We start from the raw sequence: 27,816 nt of genomic DNA, 5'->3' as shown, positions 1-27,816 counted from the left end.
TTTATTTTTAATCAAGACAAAGCTATGATTATGAAAATGAATCCCATCTATTCTGTACATGAAAAGAGGTGCCACTGAATACATTTCAAAAGTTGTGAATATTTACATAATGGGCTGGATTTATATTTTTAACCATAGTTCCATTTTTTGTGTTGCGTTAAAGACTGAAAGCCACATTTAAGAGTTGTTGAAATGAAAGTTCAATTCCAACCCTTATTCATATGAGGAATTAACATTCTTGGATACTAGTAATCCTAGTTTGAAAATTGCAGAAAAAAATATTTATTTATTAATACTGTAGATCAGTTTACTGCTGGTAAAGCTTCTAAATCATTTGAATTGTTGCAAGAGGGTTTTGGAGGGCATAAAATATTTAATTTTAATATTAAATCAAAACATCCCTTGATTCCAGAGTTTGGTCCATATTCATTAGCAATATCTAAAACTCAAAATCTGAGATAATTCATATCTAGGAGAATGAGGACTGGATATGACTTTCATGGTGTTGGAAGTATAAAAAGGGGTAAAGGGAAATTATCTAAATGATAAATTTTGTTTACTGTATATGATAAATTCTGTGTATTTGTTGCACATTTGAATACTTAACTTTGTTAGTATGATATTACAAGCGTTGCTATGGCGTAAAAAGATTTATGTTTTTTATTACTATGTATCAGAAATTTAATTATAACTTACTTCTCTCTCTCTCTCTCTCTCCCCATGTGAATGTGTGTGTGTGTGTGTGTGTGTGTGTGTGTGTTTGTGTGTGTGTGTGTGTGTGTGTGTGTGTGTGTGTTTCTGTGCAGAATTAAGAACTTGGGATATAGCATAAAGGATTTCTGCTTAATGTTGAAACAAAAGTATACTCCATATGTATAATCTTGGAACATCAATAAGTGCCCACTTGTGATTATGAAGAAGCTTTCTGTCAATATAATGAAATGACTGATCAATATTATTCCATGTGATCAAAGTTTAATGATGTGTTTCAAAATTAGCAGAAATGATTTCCTGTATGAAACATAATGTGTTTCTATTGTATCCTTTCTCTGTGAGTGCTTTTGTGCTTTTTGCCCCTTTCTTTTCTCTCTCTCTCTCTGTGTGTGTGTGTGTGTGTGTGTGTGTGTCTTTGACAATTAAAACATCACAATAAAATATAAATATTAAAGGGACAAAGCAAAGTGTTGCATCTGAAGACACTGAAGAAACTTTGGAAAATAAAATTAGCATATGGTACAATAAGAAGAATGAATGCTGCCACAAATAAGAAGTTTTAAAATTGTCAGCCCATTTCTATCACCACTAACATTGCTGAATTTGTTCATCAGCTTTGCAGCGTGAAAATAAGATGATAAATTTGGGGATCTTTTTTTTTAAAGAAATTGGCAGATGACCATGTAAATTTTTACAATTATTATACTACTATTATAGCACCCAAAGCAGATCAGCCTTCCATTTTGTCTTGTTTGGTGTTCTTAATGAAAATAGATTGGGAAGCCTTCTACTGCAATGTGCTCTACATGGGGCTGCCCTTGAGGAGCATCCGGCGACTTCAGCTAGTGCAGAACGCAGCCGCGCGAGTGATTGCGGGTGCACCTCGATTCACCCGCATAACACCTATCCTCCGCGAGCTGCGCTGGCTACCTGTCGATCTCCGGATGCGCTTCAAGGTGCTATTAATCACCCATAAAGCCCTACATGGCAGTGGATCTGGATACTTGAGAGACCGCCTTCTGCCAATTACCTCCCTGCGACCTATAAGATCCCATAGACTAGGCCTCCTCCGCATTCCATCGGCCAGCCAGTGTCGGCTGGCAACTACAAGGTGGAGGGCCTTCTCAGCAGTAGCCCCGACCCTTTGGAACGAGCTCCCCGTGGAGATTCGTACCCTCTCCACCGTCCAAGCCTTCCGCATAGCCTTGAAGAACTGGCTCGCCCGTCAGGCCTGGGGATAAGGATTGTTACCCCGCCCGAATGATGAATGTATGTTGTTTATTATTTTATTATATGTTGTTATCTTAATGTTGCATTCCCCTCTTCCTGGTTTTGTGTGAGCCGCCCTGAGTCCCCTCAGGGAAAAGGGCGGCCTATAAATGCTAATAAACCTAAACCTAAACCTAAACCTACAGAAACATCCTATGTGAATTTAATAATAATGGTCAGAATTTCTTTGTTCACAAAGGAGTGTTAGGACATGTCTCTTATCCATGAGAACAACTGCTGCTCTACCCAATATTGTGGTAATAATAACTTTGGAAAAAGTGCAAAGAAGATCAACTAAGACTATTAAAGGCCTGGAGGCTAAAACATATGAAGAACGCTTGGAGGATTTGGGTTTGGCTAGTCTAGAGAAAAGAAAGACTAGTGGGGATATGATAGCAGTATTTCAGTTATTTGAGAGGCTGCCACAAAGAAGAGGGCGTCAACTTATTTTCCAAAGCACCAGAGGGCAAGACAAGAAAGAATAGATGAAAATTAATCAAGGAGAGAAACAATCTGGAATTGAGGAGAAACTTCCTAACAATGAGGACAATTAACCAATGGAACAGTTTGCCTTCCGATGTTGTGGGTGCTTCATCACTGGAGATTTTTAAGAAGAGACTGGACAGTCACTTGTCTGAAATGGTATAGAATCTCCTGCTTCAGCACTAGAAGACCTCCAAGGTCCCTTCCATCTCTATTCTGATTCTAATTCCATAGGAAGATGGCAGTAGTTCAAGATAACTCTGTAATTAGGTACCCCAAGAGTCATAATGCATCTTTAAATAAGAACATGTGTTTCTTTGGGATAATGCTTTCTGCACCCTAAGATTCTGTGCCTAAGATCCTCTGTATGCACCTATATGTACCTAAAAACCTTCATGAAGATGGAAGACTGGTATCCCTCTTTTCATATGCTGTGTGCCCCAAACTAAACACATGGTCCTAAAACCATGTTCTGTCCAGCAATTCCTTAATGATTGAAGGATGATATTAGTAAATAGGGCCACCGTGATACATATATTTTTGTATGTAGCATCTAAAATCTACTTTACAATGTCGAACATTCAAAGAAATATCAAGTACTGTTTCAAGGGGAAAAAAATAATTGGCTTTGCCTGCTTGTCTTTCACTTTAGTCTTCATTTTCTGTAAATACAAATAAAATATCTTATTTTATTTACTTTACTGAGAATTTTGTCAACTCTCTTACATCCAATAATATTTAGAATACCAATAATAATATCCAATAATTTGGATACTCTTAACCAATAAAGAATTTTATACCCATCACCATATAAATTTTATAAACCCACCTCCATATAATTTAGTAGAATTAATAACATTTCTATTTTTCTATTGTATTCTTTTGACATCTCTTCAAAAATAGTCAGAGTCACAGCAGTGGGATGGATTTGTAAAGTCTTTGCTAGATATATAAAATAGAGTGTTAAAATATACAAAAGAAAGATGTCTATAATAGGGCAGAAAGAAGGAAATAATTATGGCCAAGAAAAGAAAAAAAATGAATTGCCATCCAAAAATTAGTTTAGATAATAATTTAAAGAAAAGACAGTGAACATAATGGATTGATGAAAATAATAGAATTGGAGGGAAGCTTTTTCAGGTGGAATTTCTTTGTGCAAGGTATGACTGAGTAGTGAGAGAAATGTCAAAGCAATGGCAGAAGAAATCATGAAATCTAATATATGGGAGAAAACAACTGGAGGGTATAATAGCTTTGCTCTTGTTGTTAAATTAGAATAGTAACTGATGATGTACTGATTTAATTTTAATTTACCAACATATTAATTGGAATAGTCAACTGAACATGCAAATAAAACACAGAGCCTTAGTATGAAGCTTTATACTGGATTATCAATTTGGATAATTGTACAAGTTCCGAAACTTCTGAGTTCTCATTTGAAGAAAATTTCAACTGATACCATTATGCTACCAAGATAATTAGCAGGCCAGAATGTAATGGCATTTATTTAAAACTAGCACCAGGAATAGCACTTAGACATATACTGCTTCATAGTGCTTTACAGACCTCTCCAAGCAATTTACAACATAGCATATTTCTCCCAACAATCTGGGTCATCATTTTACTGACCTTGGAAGGATGTAAGGCTGAGTCAACCTTGAGCCAGTCAGGATCAAACTGCTGACAGTTGACAGAATTAGCCTGCAATGTTCATTCTAATCACTATGCCACCACAGCCCTTATTGAGCAATTTGCTTAATCCAAACAGTTGTGAGATGAAAAAAGCACTTTAAATAGTCTCACTTCCAGTACTTCTTTTTAAGGGGTTCTTTTTATCAGTGGTTCTGTGTGAAAATATGTCCTCATATACAAAGGTGGATATTAAATAAAGCAATTCTTAATTGAAGGACTCTTTAAAATGCTTTGCTGTTGTGATAATTTTTCATTTGATACAATTTCCCAAACTTTTAAACATTATTGATCCAAAGATGTAGTTAATGTCCTAATATTTATCAATAAATCTGGCAGCTGACAGAAAAAAATAATAGACTTCTACTGCATCTATTTACATGCCTTGGGAGATATGAATAATAAATTCACAATAGCATTAATTATCATTGATTATTGAGTACATATCCCACAATTTACAAATAAATGTGTATTCCCAGCAGATATGATAGTAGAGAGCAATTCAGTTTTTCCTCTGAACCTGGCCCATAATTTATTTCAAAAGAGATACAGGATCCATATACATGGCACTTTTTCACAATTCAAATCACCCAAAACAGGTGATTCCAGGTTTATTACATTCAGAGATTCATGGAATTATGGAGTTGAAAGAATCTATTTGAGTTATTTTGTCCAATTACTGCTCAAGGTAGAAGAATACGTCTATCATCTGCTTGATTGCAGCCAATTACCAGCTACCTGAATAATTGGCTCCACTAACTGGCTGCTCTTACTGTGAGAATGTTTGTTCATTGTTTCCAACACAAAAGAATGTTGGAATGAAGCTAGGTAAAGGAACTTGTCTAAAGAACTGAGAAGGGTGGAGTTGAATTACTAGCTGAATTACAAACCAGTTGAAATACAAACAAACTTGGGACTCTATAATGTTTTTCTGTCTGACTGTTACCAGATTAATTCTCAAAAAACAGAACATGATGGGTCCAAATTTTGTGTTGCAGAAGAAAGCACACATAAAGATGGAAGTTGAAAGTGGGGTGGATTCAGATTGGCTGCAGAGAAAATTATTCTCCCAAAGCATTCCTTTAGGACAGAAGTGTCAAACTCTCAGCCCACAGGCCGTATGGGTCATATGCTGGCCACACCCATGTCAGGGTTAGTGAAGGGGGAAGTCGCGATAACATGGTGACGACACGAGTTTGACACCCCTGCTGTAGGACAAAGAGATTTCAGTATTTCAGAATCCTATTCACTGCTTCATTCTTAATATTTCCCTTACATACCCCTTTCTTGTTTGTTTTTGGGTTTTGTTTTTTTAATAAAGCAGTTAATTACCCATTCTGTAAATACTGAAAGACCCCACTGAGCACTGGAATTTTTCTGCCTGGAGTATTTTAGTGGTATCAGAGAAATGGATTGTTACAGTTAGTCTCTTGTGGCCCAGGTGCAATGGTTAAAAGCAATCCTCTCTATAAAGACCACTGCCAAGGTCTTTATATTTCAAAATTATACTACAAAAAAGGACACTTTCTATCATTTTTGTTTTAAAGAAAATGTTCTAGTTTATCTATCTATCTATCTATCTATCTATCTATCTATCTATCTATCTATCATCTATCTATCTATCTATCTATCTATCTATCTATCTATCTATCTATCTATCTATCTATCTATCTATCTATCTATCTATCTATCCTGCTCTTTAAACAATTTGTAGACTGACCTTGATACCATTAAAGAATTCCTTTATTCATTCCACATAACTAGGATGATGTGACTTACATCTACAACTTTGGTCTGCTATGGAATCAAAATCCATCAAACGTGCTCTTGTTTGCACAAGGAAGAGAAAATTAGATAACTTAAGTAAAATTTCAATGTCACCTCTTCCCTCCTTTCCAGCAAACCCTTTCAACAGGTTTTCACGTTGCAGAATATATTTCCATATCCCATTGAAACCCATTATCTAGTCATTATTTATCATATCAAACATCTCTTTTTAATTTCTACTTCAATGGAATTTTTTGTTCTTGCTCACTCCCCTCCCCCTTTCCTCTCTTGCTTTTATAAAATTGCACAACCTTTTGGGAAAAGGGAATGTTGTTTACAATGTGTAATTATGATACTAAAAAAGAAATCAAATCACAAATTCATTGTGGAGCGTTTGATCCAGAATATTGTTAGAAACATAATTAATAACTGCAAATATTTGAAACAACACTTTTCAACTTAGGACATATTAACCAGCTAAGGGAAAGAAAAATCTATCTTTGGAAGGAACACAACTTGAAATAAGTGGATTGTTTACTTTCTTCTTCCTCCTGAAAAAGTAGCACAAGAGTTGAGCATGTCCTCATCAATCAATGTTCTGTAGCTAGAGCTGGTGCTCTCAATAAATATTTGGGACTTGTAGGTGTGTCATTTTGCACAAAGAGAAATGCAAATATAGATCTTGTCATTTTGTTAAGGCTTTATTTTAACAGTGAAAGTCGGGGGGGGGGAGAGAAATTCAAAATATCCCATGCTTGCAGGAATTATTCTGTTTCAACTCCCATTATTGCTCCTGTTTTCCCATTTAGTCAGTTACAGCCTCCCCCAGTTAATCCGTGGGAACTGTGGGACATTCTGCCCACCGTTTTTCAAAATAAAGACAGGAGATTAATCTAGTAAATGAAACAAAAATGTTTTTAAGGAGCGTTGGAAGGAATATTGGAAGTCTTCTAGTCCAAACCTCTGCTCAGGCAGGAAACCCTATACCAATTTCAGACAAATGCTTGTCCAATCTCTTCTTTAAAACCTCCAAGGTTGGAGCACTTTTAGAGACAAGTCGATTCCACTGGTTCCATTGTTATCTAAACTACACTCTATAACATGGATATCCAACATTTTGGATTCTAGGCTGCATTGAGTGAAGAGGAATTGATTTAGTCTGCCTATAAATCAGGGATCCCCGCAACCCCCAGTCCACAGCCTGGTTCCACTCCACAGCCCGTTTGTAACTGAGCTGCAGAAGTGGTGGGTAAGCATGCAGATTTGTGAAAAGCTGCATTTGTGAAAGGGGCATCCACATGTGATCTTCTCTCCCCTCCCCCACATTTCCACCAGTCCAACAAGCTGGAAAGTTTGGGGAATTCTGCTGAAAAATATATAATAAGGTAAATAATTTCCCTTTTCCAGTGGTTTCTAACTCTAGGGGCAGTGCTCATCTCCATTTCTTAGCCAGGGAGCCAGTATTGTCTGAAAACAATTCCGTGGTCATTTGGCCACCATGGCTCTAAGCCAAAGCTCATGGAATGCCTTCATACTGAATTGGTACCTATTTATCAAATTACATTTGCATGCTTTGAACTGCTAGGTGGGCAGGAGTTGAGGCAAATAACAGGAGGTCACCCCATCACGTGATGGTTAGGTCTCAAACCTGGGCTGTTAGTTTTCCAGCTGAGCTATTGCACCCAAAACTATATATAATATAGTTTAAAAATATAGCTAATGTATATAAATCACATAACAATGTTAAAAGTGTATGACCTTGTAGGCCACATTACTAGCTTTCCAGGACCACACACAGCTCACAGGCTGCAGTTTGGACACACCTGCTCTATATTGTTACCTCCAGAATGCTAGCTGGGGAGACTGAGGCTTTGTAATCTAGTCTACATATAATAGGAATGGGAAGAACACAGTAGTGGGTTCCGGATCCCGGTGCAACCGATATAGCAGTAGACTTAGCAGTAGACTTATATACCGCTTCATAGGCCTTTCAGGCCTCTCTAAGCGGTTTACAGAGAGTCAGCATATTGCCCCCAACAATCTGGGTCCTCATTTTACCCACCTCGGAAGGATGGAAGGCTGAGTCAACCCTGAGCCGGTGAGATTTGAACCGCTGACCTGCTGATCTAGCAGTAGCCTGCAGTGCTGCATTTAACCACTGCGCCACCTTGGCTCTGATACGGTGCAATGGGTCCTGGCATCCACCACATGAACACGCGCAGCACATGCACACACGCACAGGGCATGCATGCGTCCTTACCTCCTGCAATGCCTCTGCAACACTCCAGCTGCTTGGCGAAGCATCGCGCAGGTGCAGTATGCTCCGTGCGCGGAAGCGCCGAAGGGCTCAAATACAGGTAAGGAGGATGGGTGGGCGGGTGGGCCCTCCTTCGGAGCACCGTACCGGAATGGTATCTGGTGTTCACGGCAGGCACCAGTATGCCCATACCGGGGTGTACCGCCTGCAACCCACCACTGGAAGAACATCAAATAAGATGAAATAGGGCTTTATTGTGATGACCCAGAAAACGGCACAGAGGTAACACAGGCAGCTGGTAGTTCAAACCATCCCTTTATTGCTCCAAATTTCCCCAAATGCTGCTACATTTCTGGCAAGTCCCAACGCAAAGTGATCACACACACACACACACACAGAGAGAGAGAGAGAGAGACATCTTGAGCAGCCTCTGGCTGCAAATAGTACAGCCCAATGCTTGAGCACCACGGTTGCAAAGCAAGAAATCCAGCAGGGCAAGTCGAGGAGTCCAGGAAGCAAAGGAACAAAGCAAGTAATCCATAAATCATGCAAGGAATCCAGGGAAGTTCAAATGTCAGCACTCAACATTCCATGAATTCAGTGTTTTTTCCCAACAAATGCCCCTCCCCATAGAATCTTCTAAACTCTCAGTCCCCAGGTGTGCTTTATGAAGGTATTCTCCTCCCGAGTAGTCAGGTCAGTCTGCGCTGTTCTCGCCTTCTCTCCACTTTCCATGCTTGAGGATCAGGAGAGGGTGGTCCTTGCTCATTGCCTGAGCTCTGTCTCTCATGTTCACTGCTTAGCCTCTCTTAGTCATCCTTCCTCCCTGCTTACAAGCCATCCCAATCCCTAGCCTGACTGGGCCTACTCCTCCCCATTTTCCTCTCAAGCCAATGAAGCTACCCCCTCAATCTCTGTTAGCACCAGTTTCGGCTCATCGTCCTCTGAAGATTCAGGCTCCGATGGGGCATGACATTTATGTTCTTTAAAGGACCTCTGGGATGTGGCCCACTATGAGGCCGTGGCCTGTTTGAAACCAGGCCACTTAGCGACTGGATGGCACGTGCATGTGGGGATTGATTTGCACAAGGACAGGCTGGTGCATGCACACACACACCAGCTCAAAACCTGCACAGGGTGGTGTACCTCTCCTTTCCCCAACAGGCTGCAAAGCCATAAAGCTTGAAGGCTGCTGCTTTAAAAGAAGTCATTTTCTGGCCAGAAATACCCAATCTTTTGTCAGAATGACCGAAATAAAGGCACTAAAGTGTCCAGATGCAAACTCTGCTCTTTCACATACTTGACATTCATTTAATCATGTGTCAGTTCTGGACCACAACCCACTCCAGCATTTTCACTTACAACATTCGCATGTTGGCTCACGATGAAAGCCCTTAATAGCTAAATCCAGAGAATGAAAATAGCTATTAATTGTATTGATCGGTATCTCTAATTCTTCATTCATGTATCTCTGAAGAAGGGGCAATATCTGTAATCTTGGGAAGGCATTGCTCTTGGCAGCAATATGAGCATTATCTTTTAATTTAATGCAGGAAAGATTTGAATTTACCCTTCTTTTTAACCATCATTCCCCCCCCCCCTTACAAATATGTTATATATTTCAGTTAACACTTCTGGCAGATGAATTCCTCATCAACAAATCCACCGAGCTCACTCTAAAATTTGATTTAATTAAATGCCACTTCTAATAAAGAGATAATAGGGCAAGTCGGGGTATATGTATTATTAAAATGGGATGAAAAGTCTTATCTTTTTGCTTCAGAATAAAAGTTTTTGAAATATCTAATTGGATCGCTAAGATATATGGCAAAAGGAACGAGTTCATTCGTATCAATGGCAAAACAAACTAAATTTTGTTTCCAGCCAATGGCCAAAATTAGAATGATTTTTTTTCTTCCTATGCAGTTTATAAGACTTCAAGTGATGCAGTTGAAAGACTGAAGCCAATTTTTTCCCCCTTGGAGAAAGTGCTTGATTGTTAAAAAAAAAATCAGTTGAAATCTTAACTGCCCCAATTATCATTTAGATGGATTGAGGTCCTGATTGCTAGAAGCACAGAGCTCTTAGAAGTCTAATAATTTGAAGGATACAAATCTAAACATTTTGTACATGTAAAAAGCAAAATAAAGATTTAGAAAATATGAATGTAGTAATTATCAATACAAATTATCAATACAAAATACATGTATGAATACAAGCACGTATGCACACAAGCATGTAAACAGGTGTATGCATGCGCGCACACACAGAGATAACTGAATGGAGATATGGGAAAGAAATTCCTCTGTTTTATAAACACCCTAGGAAATACAGCAAATGGGAATAATAATGGGTTTTTTCTCTTTAATGCAGCATGTTAGAACCAAATCTTACTCATTGTCTTCCAAAGACCAAGGCGTTATTGGAACAGAAAGACAACAGCAGTAACTGACATACAGGAGAACAATGCACAGAAGGAACAAAGTCATGGATGTACAGTGTCTCCTCTTTGTTCAGTCCAAAGAACCATATGATTTGTAAGAGATATAGTTTTAAGTCTAATTTTAATTAGAGTGGCTGACTCTGGCTTTCTAGCCCACAGCTGCCACAACAGATGTTCAATCACTCCAACTCTTTAGGGTGACCATATCTATGCTGCAAAAACAATAACAACAGAAAAGAGACTGACAAAACACTAACCCTTTGCTGACATCTAGTGCTTGCCTGGATGTTTGCAACCCAGATTTGATGGACCTAGAATAGATGTTTCTACAGCTGAGGCTGACATTCATGAAAAATGAGCTTTGTTGACCTTGTTTGTTTACTCCATATATAAATGTCTGCATTCCCAATTCCCCCTATCATGATATACCAAGTATGTAGCGACTGTTCCTTCCTGGATTTCCCAGAAGGGAGGGGCACGGAGGTTGGAGGTCGGCTCATGTGGAAAAAATGGTGGCAAGGTTTCCTTGAAAAATATTTCCCTGGGACTAATTTCACCATTTTAATTTGCTCAGTTCTTTGTATTAACATCTACATCATTCTGGATAGACTTGGAGTGCCTGCCTGCTGGTAAGTAAGCTGGGTTTTTTTCTTTTATTTTTTAATGTATTTTAAAATAATATTTTATTTATTGTGCATAGGATTTTTTAAAATAGTTTTATTCTGTGTGGATTCTTTTTTTTAACTTGTCTTAGACTATTTAAAAAAAAGATTCTATCCAAAATAAATTGAAATAAATCATTTTAAAAATTCTATGCACAATACTTTGAAATATATTGTGCATAGAATTTTTAAAAATAGTTTTACTTCAATTTATTCTGTGTGGAATAGTTTGAAATGTTTTACTTCAATTTATTCTGTGTGGATTCTTTTTTTAAATTGTCTTAGACTATTTAAAAAAAGATTCTATCCAAAATACAAAATACCAGCTGCAGTTATTCACTTAAGAACTGTGGCAAGAAAGGTGGTATAGTTTTAGTGACCAAAGTTACAATGGCATTGAAAAAAAGTGACTGATGACCATTTTTCACACTTAGCGACCATTTTCACACTTAGCAACTGTTGCAGCATCCTCATGGTCACGCGATCAAAATTTTGATGTTTGGCAACAGATTCGTATTTATGATGGTTTCAGTGTCCTGGGGTCATGTAATCACCTTTTGTGACCTTTTGTGACCTTTTGACAAAGTCCAATGGGGAAAACAGATTAACTTATGTTACTAACTTATCAGCTGCAGTTATTCACTTAAGAACTGTGGCAAGAAAGGTGGAATAATGGGCTTAGTGACCAAAGTTACAATGGCATTGAAAAAAGTGACTGATGACCATTTTTCACACTTAGCGACCATTTTTCACACTTAGCGACCGTTGCAGCATCCTCATGGTCCCGTGATCAAAATTTTAATGTTTGGCAACAGATATGTATTTATGATGGTTTCAGTGTCCTGGGATCATGTAATTTTTGTTGCTCCATATAAAATTTTTATTCAAGCCCCCCCTCCCCCCCCCCGGGTCAATGGTGTCCCTCTTTACCAATCTGAAAATCTGGTCACCTTAGCTAAAATATCCATCATGGATGTTATTAGAAAATGGGACTAGTTTGCTGAAAAGCAAAATGCCCGTTTTGGATTAGATATCATTTTGTTCTTCGTGCAGCTGGATTGAAGTCTAAGGCAGTGGTTAGGGTGCAGTACTGCAGGCCACTTCAGCTGACTGTTATCTGCAGTTCAGCGGTTCAAATCTCACCGGCTCAAGGTTGACTCAGCCTTCCATCCTTCCGAGGTGGGTGAAATGAGGACCCAGACTGTGGGGACAATATGCTGACTCTGTAAACCACTGAAAGCCCTATGAAGCGGTATATAAGTCTAACTGCTATTGCTATTGTTTGGGTAGTTCTAGGGCAGGAATGTCCAACCTTGGTAACTTTAAGACCTGTCCACTTCAAGTGCCAAAATTCCCCAGCCAGCCTTGTGAAGACTGTGAAGAAGGTTGAAGACTGCAGGTCTTAAAGTTGCCAAGGTTGGCCATTCCTGTTCTAGTGCCTAGTGCTTCTAATAGTAATACGGTGTTTCCCCGAAAATACGACAGGGTCTTATTTTCTTTTTACTTACAAAATATGGCCTTGGGCTTATTATAGGGGAGGGGTTATTGTTTTGGGGTTGCCAGGTGGCTGTTCTCTTTCGAACTGGCGCCCGAAGAGCCGGGCACAGCCTCAGGAGCGAGGCAGCCATGAGGTGACCAAGCTCATGAGCAACTACCCGGCAAACCCCCTCTCCAGATGGGCAGAGCACCATTCACTGACCTAAGGGGTATCCTAAGGCGCTAAGCCACGTGGCGCTCTGTGCGGTCCCCAGCTCCCACGGCTTGGCACATTAGGGATACCCCCTAGGTCAGTGCATGGAGGTCTGCCCGGCTGGAGAAGGGGGATGTGCGAGCACCTGTTCCACCCTCAGCAGGCATGCCTACTAGCCTCAACATGTCCGGGCTCACTTACAGAATCTTCCAGCAGCCAGCCCACAACCATAGAGTGCACTCCTACAGCGGTCGCTGCTGGAAGACTCGGCAGCCAAGTTTGGGAGTTTGGAACCTGAGAAGACGTTATGCTCAGAGCGTGGTAGAAGCGGTGGCAGCTGCAGGGAGAGCTGGGCAACTCCCCCCCTCCAGCCAGGCAGAATGCCACTCCCCAACTTAGCGGTATCCCGAAGGCGCCAAGCAATGTGAGCGCCTTTATCTGTCCCCCCCCGCTCCTGCGGCTTGGTGCCTTCAGGATACTGCTATGTCGGTGAGCAGTGGTCTGCCTGGCCGGAGGGGTGGGGTTGTCCAGGGGGTTTATTTTGGGGCGTGGGCTTATATTTTTGCTCACACGAAAAATGTGGCAAGGCTTTAGTTTCAGGACAGGTTGTATTTTCGGGGAAACACGGTAGCAAATCTATGGCACGAATGCCAAAAGTGGCACACAGAGCCATCTCTCCAGGCACGCCTGTTGTCACCCAGCGCACACATGACCCCCCCCTCTCTATAGCAGCCCCTCAAATATTGGAACACTGCTATCATGTTTTCCCTTCTCTTCACTAGACTAGCCATGCAGAATATTTGCAACAATTCATTGCATGTTTTATCCTCTAGTCGCCTAATAATCTTTGTTGCTTTGCTCTTAAGGTTCTGTTTTCCTATATGCATGCTTTTTTTACTGAAATGTTGATACAACTTTAGATCTGTAGCTACTTTAAATTTGCAGAATAATGAAGTTTTAACTGCTGGACATAGTGTGAACAGGTCTTAATATATCATTAAGTTCTTGAAGGCAAGAGGAAAGTTGTATGCAATGATTATAGAGGGAGAAGTATCTCCAAAATTCTAGCTTAGGGAAGATTTGGTGTTTTAATCCTATGCTTTTTTCTTTAAAAAGGTGCATTTATTTATTAATTGCAGGGAGAAATTGTTTCTGATTCCAGAAACAGAATCTAGTGAGTTATAAGGCAGGAAATGATTACCTGTTTTTCCATTTAAAGGAGAACACTTTAAATAAACAATTACACTATGATTGAATTTGGACCTATATATAATAAATTAAGCATGCCTATCAGAATTCAGGCATGGAACAAGATAGGAGGACAACGACAAAGCTGTGCATTCTAATTCTCTCTCTTTTATTTAAAAAACTAATTTCACTTAGTAATCAATAACTCAAGGATTTCTGTGAGGATTTGATGACAAATATCACCGTGTTAATTATAGTCTTTGTCCTTTGGAATATCATCTTGCTGAAACAGAAAGAAATGCAAAACCTGATGGAAAAATGACCTGGCTTTTCGAAATGAAAAGCATTGGGAGAACTGGTTCAGTTGGAAAATGGGCCAAAATTTCCATCCACTCCCACAAATTGCTTCTAGCAATTTTGATCTGCAACTCTCAGGATTCTCCTCCTCTCCGCCCTCAAGATCTGGCTATCCCGTCAGGCCTGGGGTTAAAGATTATAATCCGTCCCCGCCCGAATGATGAATGTTGCTCTATTTTTAATTATGTATTGTTCTATACGTCATTGTATGTATCCCCTCCTACATAAGTTGTAAGCCGCCCTGAGTCCCCTCAGGGAAAAGGGCGGCCTATAAATAAACATACCATTATACCATAACAAAAAATATTAAGTAAGAGTAACAACAATAATAGAGTCATTTGAATGAGATGGGCGGCTATAGAAATTGAATAAGTAAATACATATTAATATAAATTAACAGTGCAACAGCAAGTGTTTCAGTAATACGGTAATACGGTAATCCGATTTTATAAACTTGAACCAGCAAAATATGAAAAAAAATTGATTATGATAAAGATCCATCTTTCCTTTCTGTTAAACTAGGGCTGTGTCTCCCAATTAGTTTATGATGTTTGCTTCAACTCTGAATAACTGCTTATTACATATTTTTTTCTAATGAAAAATTGTTCCTTCAGTAAACCACTTGGTCCTCCCTACAACAAAGAACATAACGTGTATTCACAATTTTTCTTCTTCTTATATGCCATTTATTTCATACAGCTTAGTCACCACTTCTTGAATAATTTGATTTTCTCCCAAATAATATGTCATGAAAATCTCAACAAAGATCAGTTTCAATTAATTCAATCATGATTCAAATTGTAATGTTATGTTGTGGCTTCTTAATCATGAGACATCTTGAATCTCTTTTTTAATACCAATAGTACTTAGAATAGATAGAAGTAATTGGGCTTTATGATCCCACAGATTTAGAAATTACAAGTTTCAGCCAGCAAATGTATTTGGTCCTTTAGAATTGGAGAATAGTGGCCAACTTGGAAATGTTGTGAAGAATTGAGGAGAAGACACCACAGTCCCCCAAACACTGTTGAGAACTCAAATGGCTTGGCGTGAATATGATCTATACCAAGTATGATCACATCAGTGGCATTTGGGATGGCATAATACCCTCTTTGTAGGGACGCAGTGGCTCAGTGGCTAAGACGCTGAACTTTTGGATCAGAAAGGTCAGCAGTTCGGGGGTTCGAATCCCTAGTGCTGCGTAACGGAGTGAACTCCCATTACTTGTCCCTGCTTCTGCCAACCTAGCAGTTCAAAAGCATGTAAAAGTGCAAGTAGAAAAATAGGAGCCACTTTTGGTGAGAAGGTAACAGTGTTCCGTGCACCTTTGGCATTTAGTCATTCCAGCCACACGACCACGGAAACGTCTTCAGACAGTGCTAACTCTTCTGCTTTGAAACAGAGATGAGCACTGCCTCCTAAAGTCAGGAATGTCTAGCACATATGTGCGAGGGAAACCTTTACCTTTACCCTTTAATACCCTCTTGGCTATGATTCCATAGATATTCAGGACTGCTGGTCATCTGAAATCTAATGTAATAGGAAGGCACAGAGAGCAAGGAAGATGACCTTGATGAAGATAAACAAAAATTCAGATTATCCGGATAACATTAGGAAGCTTCTCAAACCGACCTCACCTTAATTTATAAGAGTACAAGGTGAGGAGGTGCAGCATAATCAGATTTCAAAATTCTGTTATTTTATTTGTTTGTTTGTATCCCACCTTTATGATTTTTACAAATAACTCAAGATAACAACCATATCCAACACAACTCCCTTCTCCTATTTTTCCCACAACAACCCTGTGAGGTGGATTGGGCTGAGAGAGAGGGTCTGGCTCAAAGTCACTTAGCTGGCTTTCAAGGCTAAGGCGGCACTAGAATTCAAGGTCTCCTGTTTCCAATGCCTTAACCACTAGAGCAAACTGGTTTTTTATATTATACATTATATATTATTATAGCTCTGTTATGATAGCCAGTTCTCAATAAAAATAGTTTCTGGTCTATTTAATGGGGGCTGACAAAAGCTAATTTCCAAGATTATTCAATTCCAGTTATTCAATTGAATAACATTATCATATTCACCAATAAGCATCAATGTTATTCAGTTCAATTAAACTCCGGCTATACATCCAAATACAGCATGGTGCTTTTCTGACAGAAGATCCCTCTTGAACTTCGGATAAAAATTACCTCAGGAGAGGAGCTACCCAGGAAATCCAGATCAATCATTTAGAGTTTGATAGACTTGCATGTTTCATATTCAAATTAGCCTGATACATTCTTGATGGAGACATTCACTGGAGTCCTCTCAAAGATCGGCTCTTTTAAATTAAGTGGAAAACAAAGCTTGTCAGTAAACCTATCTTGAAGGATACATATTTTTTCCACAAAAATTTCATAAGGTTTCAATTTCAGTGAAGTAAAAAAAGAAAGGATCCTCTGTGAAATCTCTTAGGAAGCCCTGATTCGACATTTTGCTTTGGCTCTTTCCATTGCTTTGAGTAAATCTGATGCTATAAGCATAACCGACTCTCTGAGGACCTCTTAAATAATTTAAAGATGCTGAGCTTCATATTCTGCAGCTGAAAGATGCTGACATTATTTTAAATTAGGTTTTTAGACATAAAATGTATTGAAGTGCATTTTGGGGAGATGAAGTTTTGCTACCTGTGCTTTTTTTCCCTGAGAGTACAGTTGGACTTTTTTAAAAAAAAAAACCAGCCTGGTAATAATAATTACTATTATTTTTAATATTATTGCCACTTTTTTTATTCATGAAAGGACAATTTGTACTCTGCCAAAGTGCAATGGAAAATAGTCATTTCATATCTTACAGATGCTTTAAACATTCTCCTTTCGTTAATCAGGATTTTGTACTTAAACATCCAATTGTTCTCTTTGGAAAAATACTTTCTGATATTTTAACAAGATAACAATTTTTTAAAAGCTCTTCCTTCAAATGCACGTTCATATATTTTTCATAGAAAATAGAAAGTGAAAGCAGTAGATGTTGATTCACTAAGACAATTAAAGCAGACTATAAATGATCTCGAGTTATAATGGTGAAACTGGGCGCTATACTTGAAAACTTCTTTGGCCTCTGACCATATTTATTAAAACACTTTTGTCCACCTACAGCACTCCACCCCAATCACCAAAGATGACAAACAGAACCATGACTGATGGTGCATTTTTACCCTTTTTTATGCCAAAGACCCAAGAGTGGGCAAAGAGTGATTCCCAAGTGGAGAACTAACCTCAGAGGACAGCAAATCAACAATCAGGGTGTGGTTTAGGGAGTTAATTTAACTCCAGAAATTAAACAGGGAGTTTAATTTAACTTGGTTTATTTTCTTAATTCCTCTAGAGCCATTTTTTCCTGCAGATGAAGTTATTCCTAGATCTGTCTAAAGAAGAGAGTGGGACGGATGCTTTTCCTTGAGATGAAAAATTGTACCACAAGAACCCCTGGATAGATTCCAAACAAATAAATTTAAGATATTGCGGAAAGCGTATATTTTTGTAGTGTATATCTTAGGAAGTTGAAGTACCCAAAATTATAAAGCAATTAATTGCTTTATGGCATATATATGGGTTGCTGATGGCTAAAAAGAGATTTCAGCTTTGCACTTTATCTAAAGCTCCTATTTTTAACATTATGATTCTATTGTAAAAACTATTTTCTTTAGCCCGTTGACTGGTTTGTAAGAGGTGGGTTTGTGTGCCTATATCCACATATATCACTTGAACTTTCACATCCTGATTACTTGTTATATGATGCTGGGCAACCCTTGGTTATGCAGCCTGGTTATACTAAGACCTTCCGAATGACTTTGAATTTGAGATTTTTCTGATGGCTTTTGTTATCAAGATTGCCACTACAATGAGTACTTGGGCTCCCTGCTTTGCAAGCACTTCAGCATACATCAAACCTTCTAGTGGCTTTTTTTGCTTTTTGTTTGTTGGTTTTGTCTTCAGTCATACATACTGGTTATTAATTTCATTTCCGAGCATAAAAGACAATGGTTTCAGCCAGTCTGAATAAGCATGCTTAAGCAGTGTCAAATCCTCCCTCCTTCTTCTATTGTACTAGTGTAATGTGGATTGGATTGATGAGCTACTCTTTGAGAGTGTATCTAAGTAACACTCTTGCTTGAAAAATTAAACTTCGGATTTTAGCATGAAAGAGCATAGAAATTCCTACCTCCCTGCTCCTTTATGGACTGAGATAACAACACTTGATCTGTGTAACTTTTCCTGTGTGATATGATCCCACCTCACATGACTTCTTCATTTAGAAAGGATCCCATGAAGCCAAAATCTCTCCATCCATCTTCTTTTTCAATGATTTTCTGTAGATTAGATCCATAATCACATCAAGAATCGTGTCCTGGGCTCTCCTGGAAGAGGCAAATGATTCAGCTTCTCCAAAGTTGCCTTGTGCAACAATGTTCACTGGCTTTTTGTTTCTTTCTCTTTCCATAAACTTCATAGTTCCTAACTTTTGGAAAACGATTGTTTCCCAAAGAGTTTCGCGGCTGTACAAGAAGATCATGTCTAACTGAAAAGATTGCATCTGTGCAACATACAGCTATGGAACAATAAAGCTCACTACAGGACTGGTTTGAGTGGCCAGCAAAAGGCCAGGTATGGACTCACACCCAATCTCAAATTAACATTGCCCAATGATTTTCTAAAGCAGGGGGTCTCCAAACATGGCAACTTTAAGAATAGTGGACTTCAATTCCCAGAATACCCCACAAGTTCACAACTCTTAAAATTGCCAGGTTTGGAGACCTCCTGCTCCAAAACAGAATTGATAAACTATGTATTCAAAAATAAATACATTCACTCACAGAACCTAACCTAAAAACTATAATGCTATCTGAAAGAAACAAAGAGAACAAAAAATTCTCTCTAAAATAAAATCCTGCTTAGAAGGACATTAAAAATAATAATCTTTTAAAAATGATTTTATTAGATCACCACCCTTACATATTAACTTTCAGATTATCATATTCTATTTTAATTGCATTTTCTAGTTTTAATTTTTCTTTAAAAAAAGAGTAAATGGATTTGTTTGCTTTTATAGAACTGGATATAAAATTAAATCCATCAATATGGCAAAGAACTTTCAGAGTACAGTGGATATAAAAAGTCTACATACCCTTGCTAAAATGTCTGGTTTTTGAGATATTAAAAAAAAAAGATCAAGATAAATGACTTCATATTTTTTTCCCACCTTCAATATAACCTCTAAGGCAGTGATGGCTAATCTTTTTGTCCTCATGTGCTGAAAGTGTGTGTGCATGCTCACACTCATAATGCAATGTGCCCCACTCCCTGAGCATGCACCAACTCCCCCTGCCCCCTGCCCATGCATGTGCATCTCCCACATGTGCGTCAAAGACCCAAAAATCAGTTGGCCAGGAGGCGTGCGTGGTATAGCTGACCTGGGGAAATGGTTTGCGTGCCCACAGAGAGGGCTCCACATGCCATTTGTGGGATGCATGCCATAGGCTCGCCATCGCAGATCTAAGCTGTACAATTCAATTGAAAACCACACTGGAAAGAAAAGCAATAAAAGTAAAACATGTACAATAATCTTGCACCCTCTTATAAATACAGATCTAGTTGTGTTCATAATTAACCAATCATATTCAAACTGATGTCAAATACAGGTTATCCTCAACTTACAAATACAATTGAGTTCAAAATTTCTGTTGTTAAGTGAAAGATTTGTAAAGTGAGTTTTGCTCCATTTTATTATCTTTCTTGCTCCAGTTGTTAAATGAATCATTGCAGTTAAGTTAGTAATACAGTTTTTAAGTGAATCTGGTTTTCTCTCATTGACTTTGCTTCTTAGAAGTTGCAAAAGGTGATCACATGACCCAAAGATACTGCAACAGTCATAAATATGAGTCAATTGCCAAATGTCTGAATTTTAACCACATGACCATGAGGATGCTGCAACAGTCATAAGTGTGAAAAACTGTCATAAATCACTTTTTTCAGTGCCGCTGTAACTTTGAACAGTCACTAAATGAATTGTTTTAAATCAAGAACTACCTAGCGAGTAGTATGACCTGCTATCAATTAAAATCACTCTGATCAAGGTCATATGAAGTTCAGTTGTTCCAGTAGGATTTTTCTGACATTTACTCCATTGTGTATGTAACAAAAGCCATGATCTGCAAAGAGCTTACAACACATCAAAGGAATCTCATTGTTGGAAGGTATCAGTCAGAAAAAGGATATAAAAAAATTGTCAAGGCATTGGAGATATCATGAAACACAGGGAAGACAGTCATTAACAAATGGAGAAAAATCTGGTACAACGATGACATTACCAAGTACTTGATGTTCTTCCAAATTTAATGAAAAAATAAGAAGAAAACTGGTTCCTAGCGGCCACCAAGAGCCCTACAGCACACTAAAGGAACTGCAGGAATTTCTGCCCAATATTGATTGTGTATTACAGCAAGTGACAACAATCTTCTGTATTCTTCATAAGTCTGGGCTGTGAGGTGGGGTTTTCTTAGAAAGAAAAATATCCAAGCCCAGCTACATTTTACACATCCTATATCAAGTCTGAGAAAAACCTGTGGAAAAATGATGAGACCCAACACTGAACTTTTGGGCCATAATTTCAGAAAGTATGCTTGGCACAAAAACAACACTGCACATCACCAAAACTACACCATACCCACAGCAAAGCATAATGGTGGCCGCATTATACTTTGGTGTTGCTTTTCTTCAGCTGGAACTGGGATTTTGGTCAAGGTGGAGGAAATGATGAACACTTCCAGATCTTTCTCAATTGTGGCACCCAACCTTCAAGGCTCTGCTGGGTAAAATACTGAAGGGATTTCATTTTTCAATGCAATACAATGACCCAGAACAACCTCCAAATCAACAAAAGAATGGCATCACCAGAAGAAGATCAAAGTTTTGGAATGTCCCAGCTTTACTTATGTTATCAGTTGTGATTCACACAGATGTCATTCAAGTCAAGGTTTCTAACTCTAAATGTATCAGCATACTGTAACTCCCTAGTTACAAGATTGGTGTGGACAACAAGACAAAAACAGATGTTCAAACCAGTTTGAGAAGCAATGCAAACTGGAGCCACTATCACATCTGCCAACAGTGGTTAATATAGTTGGTTAATTAGGAGTTATTTACTTCCTCTCAAATCCTTCATGTTCTTTGTGAGAATGAGACCAATTTGGTTTGATATTTTATTTGTTTCCTTGCAAATCATAGATGTAAATAAGTGAAATTACCCATTAGTGGGTATAATTTGCTGGTGTCCCTGAAACTGGACTTTCTCTTTTCCATTCCACCTCCCCTTCTTCCCTTAAATACTGCTGTTGTCCTCTCAAGCACTTTTGTCATGGTTTGAGATGACATAATTGCTGCTCTTGTGCCATTCAAAGGTTTTCATTGCGTGAAAGCAAAATCCTCATTTGGGAGGGGACATTCCCTTGCTTTGATTTGAGGAGCAAAAGTGTGAAATGCTGAGATAATCTGCAGCAGTGCTAAGATTTGAAGGCACAATGGTATGGACAGAGGAACTTCAAATTCTATCTTTAAAGATTTTGTAGTTAGAAGCACCATCCTATGCTTCGTGTTTTTCTTCTTCCTGGTTATTTTTTTTAAGTTTGTTCTTTTGTCTTTAAGGATTTAGTTTTCATTAATGGAATGTTTCATGCATTGATATCCTCTTGATGTTCTCGGAGAGAATTTCAATGACTGATACACTACAATCATGCAAATTTCCCGCTTTTCATATTCATAAACCCTACACCTAACATAACCAACTTCACAGCCTCAATAACACACCTCAAGGGGGTACAGCTGAAAAAGAGGCAAAGTCAGCAACTAACTTTACATGACTTTAAAAAAAAAGGAAAGGAAAGACAAGAAGACTGAAAGAAGTTTCAAAAAATTGAAAAGTGCAAATTATTTCTGCTAAGGGCAAAAAACAAAGTTTTTACGAATCTTCTCAGCCACTGACAGAAACAAACCCTTAGATGTTCTTTTCCTTTTGGAAGGAAAAAGAACAGCTTGGTCAATCCTTTGAAATAGATGCCAGATCCACAGGAGTAGCAGAATATAAGTTTGGAGAAATACAGTATATATAATTTTTCCACAGACTCTACCCTTATACCCCCGTTTGCTACTACACATCTTATTCATTTAGGACCCTAATTATAGCCTCATTCTATTCAATTTAAACAATAACCATAATACAAACTCATTTTGATTTTTTTTTCATAAACTGAGTATGGTTTAAAATAAGGATTTTATTGAAGCCATGGTGATTTATGAGGGAAAAGTACAGCTCAGTTTAAAATAGAAATTAGATGTTGAACCTTAGATGTTTTTTGATAAATGTCAGACCCTTAAGAGGGCTACTTAAAATAAGAAGAATCCATAACCACTCAGATACTGTGGTTGTAATGTTAGGTCTTTACCTAGGAACATAACTTTTATAAGAGGTGTGTTGTGTGTATGTTTGTGTGTGTGTACTGACATCAGTCTCGAATCTCGACAACTGCCTGGGCTAATTCCTATACTATTTTGGCTTCCTAAGGGATACAGAAAGTATGAATTTGATTTATATTTTAATACTCACTTACCTAATGCTATGTCTGCCAAGAAATTTGTTCTGGAAAACCTTTGGAGCGAATGGCATGGAGGCTCCCCTTTCTGCAGGAAGGGACTCTTACTTCTAGGACTGTTTTCCTCACTGGGTCAGTGGCTAACAAGATGACTGTTATTAGTGTTGTTGGAATTCAATAGTATATAAATAGCAGTGAATGTATTTGCTTATTTGTTAGATTTCTATCTGCCATAGAGGGCTGGCAGAATTTGGGGCAGAATTAAAAGAGGGATCAATCCCTATGTAGCCACAATTGAAACCCCATTGAATTCCATGGACCTTATTCAAGTCCAAACAGTGCTAATTGTAAGGTGAGGAGATTCCTGTGCATAGGCATAATTAGCAAGATATCCCTTTAATTGAACCTTCACATGTGGACCTGATCTAATAATAGCAAACCTATTATTATAATATAATAATATAAATATTATTATGCACTCAATAATACTTTGTGGAATAAAGCCACTCCAACATTGTTTCTCTGAAGTATTTCATTGATTTGCCATTATATATATATATATATATATATATATATATATATATATATATATATATATATATATATATATATATATATATATATATATATATATATATATATATATATATATATATATATATATATATATATATATATATATATATATATACTCAGAAAATCCCATAATATGTTCTCTGTTTTGGTTTGCTTTTGAATTAAGTTTGAGTTGAAGGGTTGCTCTGATATACACATGCACACACAAGTAAAAAAAAACAACCCATCCAGGTCTGTCTGGCACTCCATCCCTATCAGTGGTGGGATTAAAAATTTTTTACTACTGGTTCTGTGGGTGTGGCAGGGGAAGGGTACTGCAAAATCCCTATTCCCTCCCCACTCTCAAAATTTCCACTACTGATTCTCCAGAACCTGTCAGAACTGGCTGAATACCATCTCTGATCCATGTGTATTTTGGGGGCTATCATTCTGGTTACTGACCCAAATACTGTTCACACATGAGGATCTTTTTAATTTCTCTATTAGATTTCTTAGGAAAGGTGTGGTCAATGCTTTGTTCGTAAGTTGAGGTAACACCAGATGCCAAGTTGCAGTGAATAATATGCAATTAAACCATTTATTAACAAGCTAGCATAGAACTACGACAGACAAACAAGAGGCCATCTGACGGCTATTTGTAAGACCGCTATCGAGTGGCCAGCCAATCCACGGCTACATTTAGCTGGAACAAATCAGTGAAACTCGGCTCAGCCCAGGTCGGAAATCCGAGGACTTAACACTCCTTCCACCCAGATTGCACAAGTGTAGTCAGACAGATAGGCAGGCCGACGGCGGATCCGCCCCGACCTGCACAGTTTGGGGGACGATACTGATGGAGGAGGAGGAGTGTCACAGGTCTCCGGCAGCAGACCCGACGGGCAAAGATCGCCCATGGAAGACTCCGCTCCTGGAACAGGATGACACATTTCAGGTACGGGAGCCGGCGTGAACGAGTCGGGCTGTAAAGGAGGCGAAGCTGGAGATGGTGAAGGGCATGGCTGGCAGGTGACGTCAGAGCCCAGGTCGGCGTCCCCTCGGGACTGGAAATCAAACCATCTTCAAGGCACATGTTATATATGCAAATGTTCCCTGTTACCAGCTCTCTGATTGGCTGGTCATTTGACAGTTGCTTTGGGCTCGAGTATAAATACCCTGACAGTTGCAGGGACATTTTGAATCGCTTGTCATCTCGCAATAAACATCTTACTCTCATGATTCCATGGCTCCTGCGTCTTTCCCTCACAAACATATATAACAGCACACCCTGTAAGAACAGGGCCCAGTGACAGCAATTACCCAACCTGGCAGCCACTTAGGGTCTCCCGTGAAATTCTGTGCAAAAACCTTATCCTCCACCTGAAAACTCCTACAGACAGGGGACAGCCGTGGTGGCCCGATATCAAAATACTCAGGATGAATTCTGTACAATGTAGTGCGAAGCCGGCGACCCATCAAAATCTCAGCTGGGCTCTTGCCCGTAAAGTTTTTGAATACACCCTGTATAATCCAGTGTTGAGGTTATTACTAGTTAACAAGTAGACTTAGTGATTTGGGGGCAGCTATTTCCTTTTCTCCCAAATCTTTTGATAAAGTTGTTGTAGGTAAAAATACAAGGAGACAGATGTATGTGTGTATATTTTGAATTTGTGCATGAAATAAATGAATAAATAATAGACACATAAGTAGAAGCTTATCTACCTTATCCAAATTTTTCATGTGGTAGGAATTTCTGGCAGGTTTTTTGTCTTCTTTTATATGTTCTTTGGGGTGGAGGAAGGTGTTTACATAGAAATTTGATATAGAAATTTGAGATCATGTTGTGTACATTTTCTCCACCCATCTACTGTGATGAGCAGGATCACCAATAAGGTAATTCCTCCTTAAATGGTGTCTTTCTGCAACTGAAACCAAGAAGTGGAAATACAGTATAGGGGGCTCTAAGGGAGATAAGCTTGCACTGAGAGGCAAAACTGTACTCACCATTTTTAGAAACCAAGCAGAGAAATTGTCTCTCTGGAGAGACAAATTCCCAGTTTTCACTGAGGTGGAAAACCTGTGTCTGAGATGTACCATGTCAGATTGCAATTTACCCAAATGATTACTTCTTCATAACAGCAGTGGTCAATTATAATATGAAGAAAAAAAATGTGTCAGAGGGACAAGGAAAGCTGAGTTCTAATCCTCCCTTAGGCACAGAAGCCATCTGAGTGACTTTTAACCAGGCACATTCTCTCCACATCAGCATCAGACTCAGAAGCAAACTGGCTAATAAATGAAACCTTTCATCATATTATGTACTAAAAGCTTCATTATATGAACTAGGTAAGTACAATGTAAAAGCAGGTGTATCCCACAACCAAGCAAGACGAAAGCTAAGGAAACACGGCAGCTCCTATCACACTTTAAGCCGAAAACACCAGCCTGAGGATGGCGAGTGAGACCTCACCGAAATGTTGCCAAGACAATCCCAATCTTACACGGGAAAAGACCCGAATACAACAAGACCTTTCATGGGTGTAGGCATGCTGGTCTTCATGTATTCAGGTCTTTTCCCGTGTAAGATTGAGATTGTCTTGGCAACATTTCAGCAAAGTCCCACTCACCATCTTCAGGCTGTTGTTTTCGGCTTCGTGCTTGTGTGAGTAAAGCATGGTCGGAGCTGCCGTCTTTCTATAAATCTTGGTGGGAGTGTATGGAGTGCTAGCTTTGTTGCTGTAAATGGATTGATTGGCTGTGTAGTTGCATCCTGATTGGTAGATGGAGTTGATGTTTGTAGATTGGTCGGCTGTTTCATATCATCCTGTGTGGCTGAGGTGCTGGCTATGTGTCCATTGTTCTTTTGTGTTGTAACGACCTGTGTGGTGGGTGGGGCTCATTTGTTGACTAGGGCTGGTTTCCAGATGTCTGGTAGGCAGGAAGTATCATCACGTTTATTCGTGTTGTGGGAGTGTTTTTCTATTTTGATGGCTTCCATAATTAGTCTCTTCTTGAAGTGTTCAGTTTTGGAAATTAATTTGGTTCCTTCAAAATCAATTTCATGTCCTGTTGCATTAAGGTGCTGGAAAAGGGAGGAAGTTTTTTTTCTTTTTTTCTGCTGCGTTCTTATGTTCTGCGATGCATGCATTTATTCTCCTATTAATTTGTCCAATGTATGTGGCAGGGCAGATTTTGCTTGGTATTTCATAGACTCCTTGGTTTTTTAGCTGGATCTTGTCTTTGGGGTTTCTTAAGATGCTGGCTATTTTTTGGTCAGTGCTGAAGGCTGTCTTGATATTGTGCTTGTGGAGAATTTTGCTGATTTTACCCGTGGTGCCTTTGATGTAAGGGAGGAGGGCGATGCCATTGTGCTGTTCTGTGTCTCGGTTCTTGGGCAGTGTCTCCTTTTGGATTAGGTTGGTAATTATTTTTCTTTGGAATCTGTTGGAGATTATTTGTGAGAGTGTGTAATTCACTTTTTAGGTGGTCTTTGTCGGCTAGGTGTTTGGTTCTGGAGATGAGGGTCTTGGCTACAGAGTTGATCTGTGCAGGGTGGTAATGGGATTGGGCGTTTAAGTAGCGGTTGGTGTTTTTTTTTCTGGTAGATGGTGTGTTCTAGGGAGTCTTTGGGTTTTATGGAAGCCATCGAAATAGAAAAACATGAATAAATGTGATGATACTTCCTGCCTACCAGACATCTGGAAACCAGTCAACAAATGAGCCCCACCCTAGTCAACAAATGAGCCCCACCCACCACATAGGTCGTTATAAAACACAAAGAACAACGGACACACAGCCAGCACCTCAGCAACACAGGATGATACGAAACAGCCAACCAATCTACAAACATCAACTCCATCTACCAATCAGGATGCAAATACACAGCCAATCAACCCACTTACAGAAACAAAGCCAGCACTCCACACACCCACACCAAGATTTATAGAAAGACAGCAGCTCTGACCATGCTTTACTCGTACAAGCACGAAGCGGAAAACACCAGCCTGAAGATGGCGAGTGGGACCTCGCCGAAACGTTGCCAAGACAATCTCAATCTTACATGGGAAAAGACCTGAATACAACAAGATCACCAAACATGGTACACAGATGATTTAC

The sequence above is a fragment of the Thamnophis sirtalis genome, unplaced genomic scaffold (assembly GCF_051295495.1).
Source record: "Thamnophis sirtalis isolate CommonGarterSnake01/CBP01778 unplaced genomic scaffold, rThaSir2_p1.2 scaffold_5, whole genome shotgun sequence".
Lineage (NCBI taxonomy): Eukaryota > Metazoa > Chordata > Lepidosauria > Squamata > Natricidae > Thamnophis > Thamnophis sirtalis.
This window is presented reverse-complemented; position numbering follows the sequence as displayed.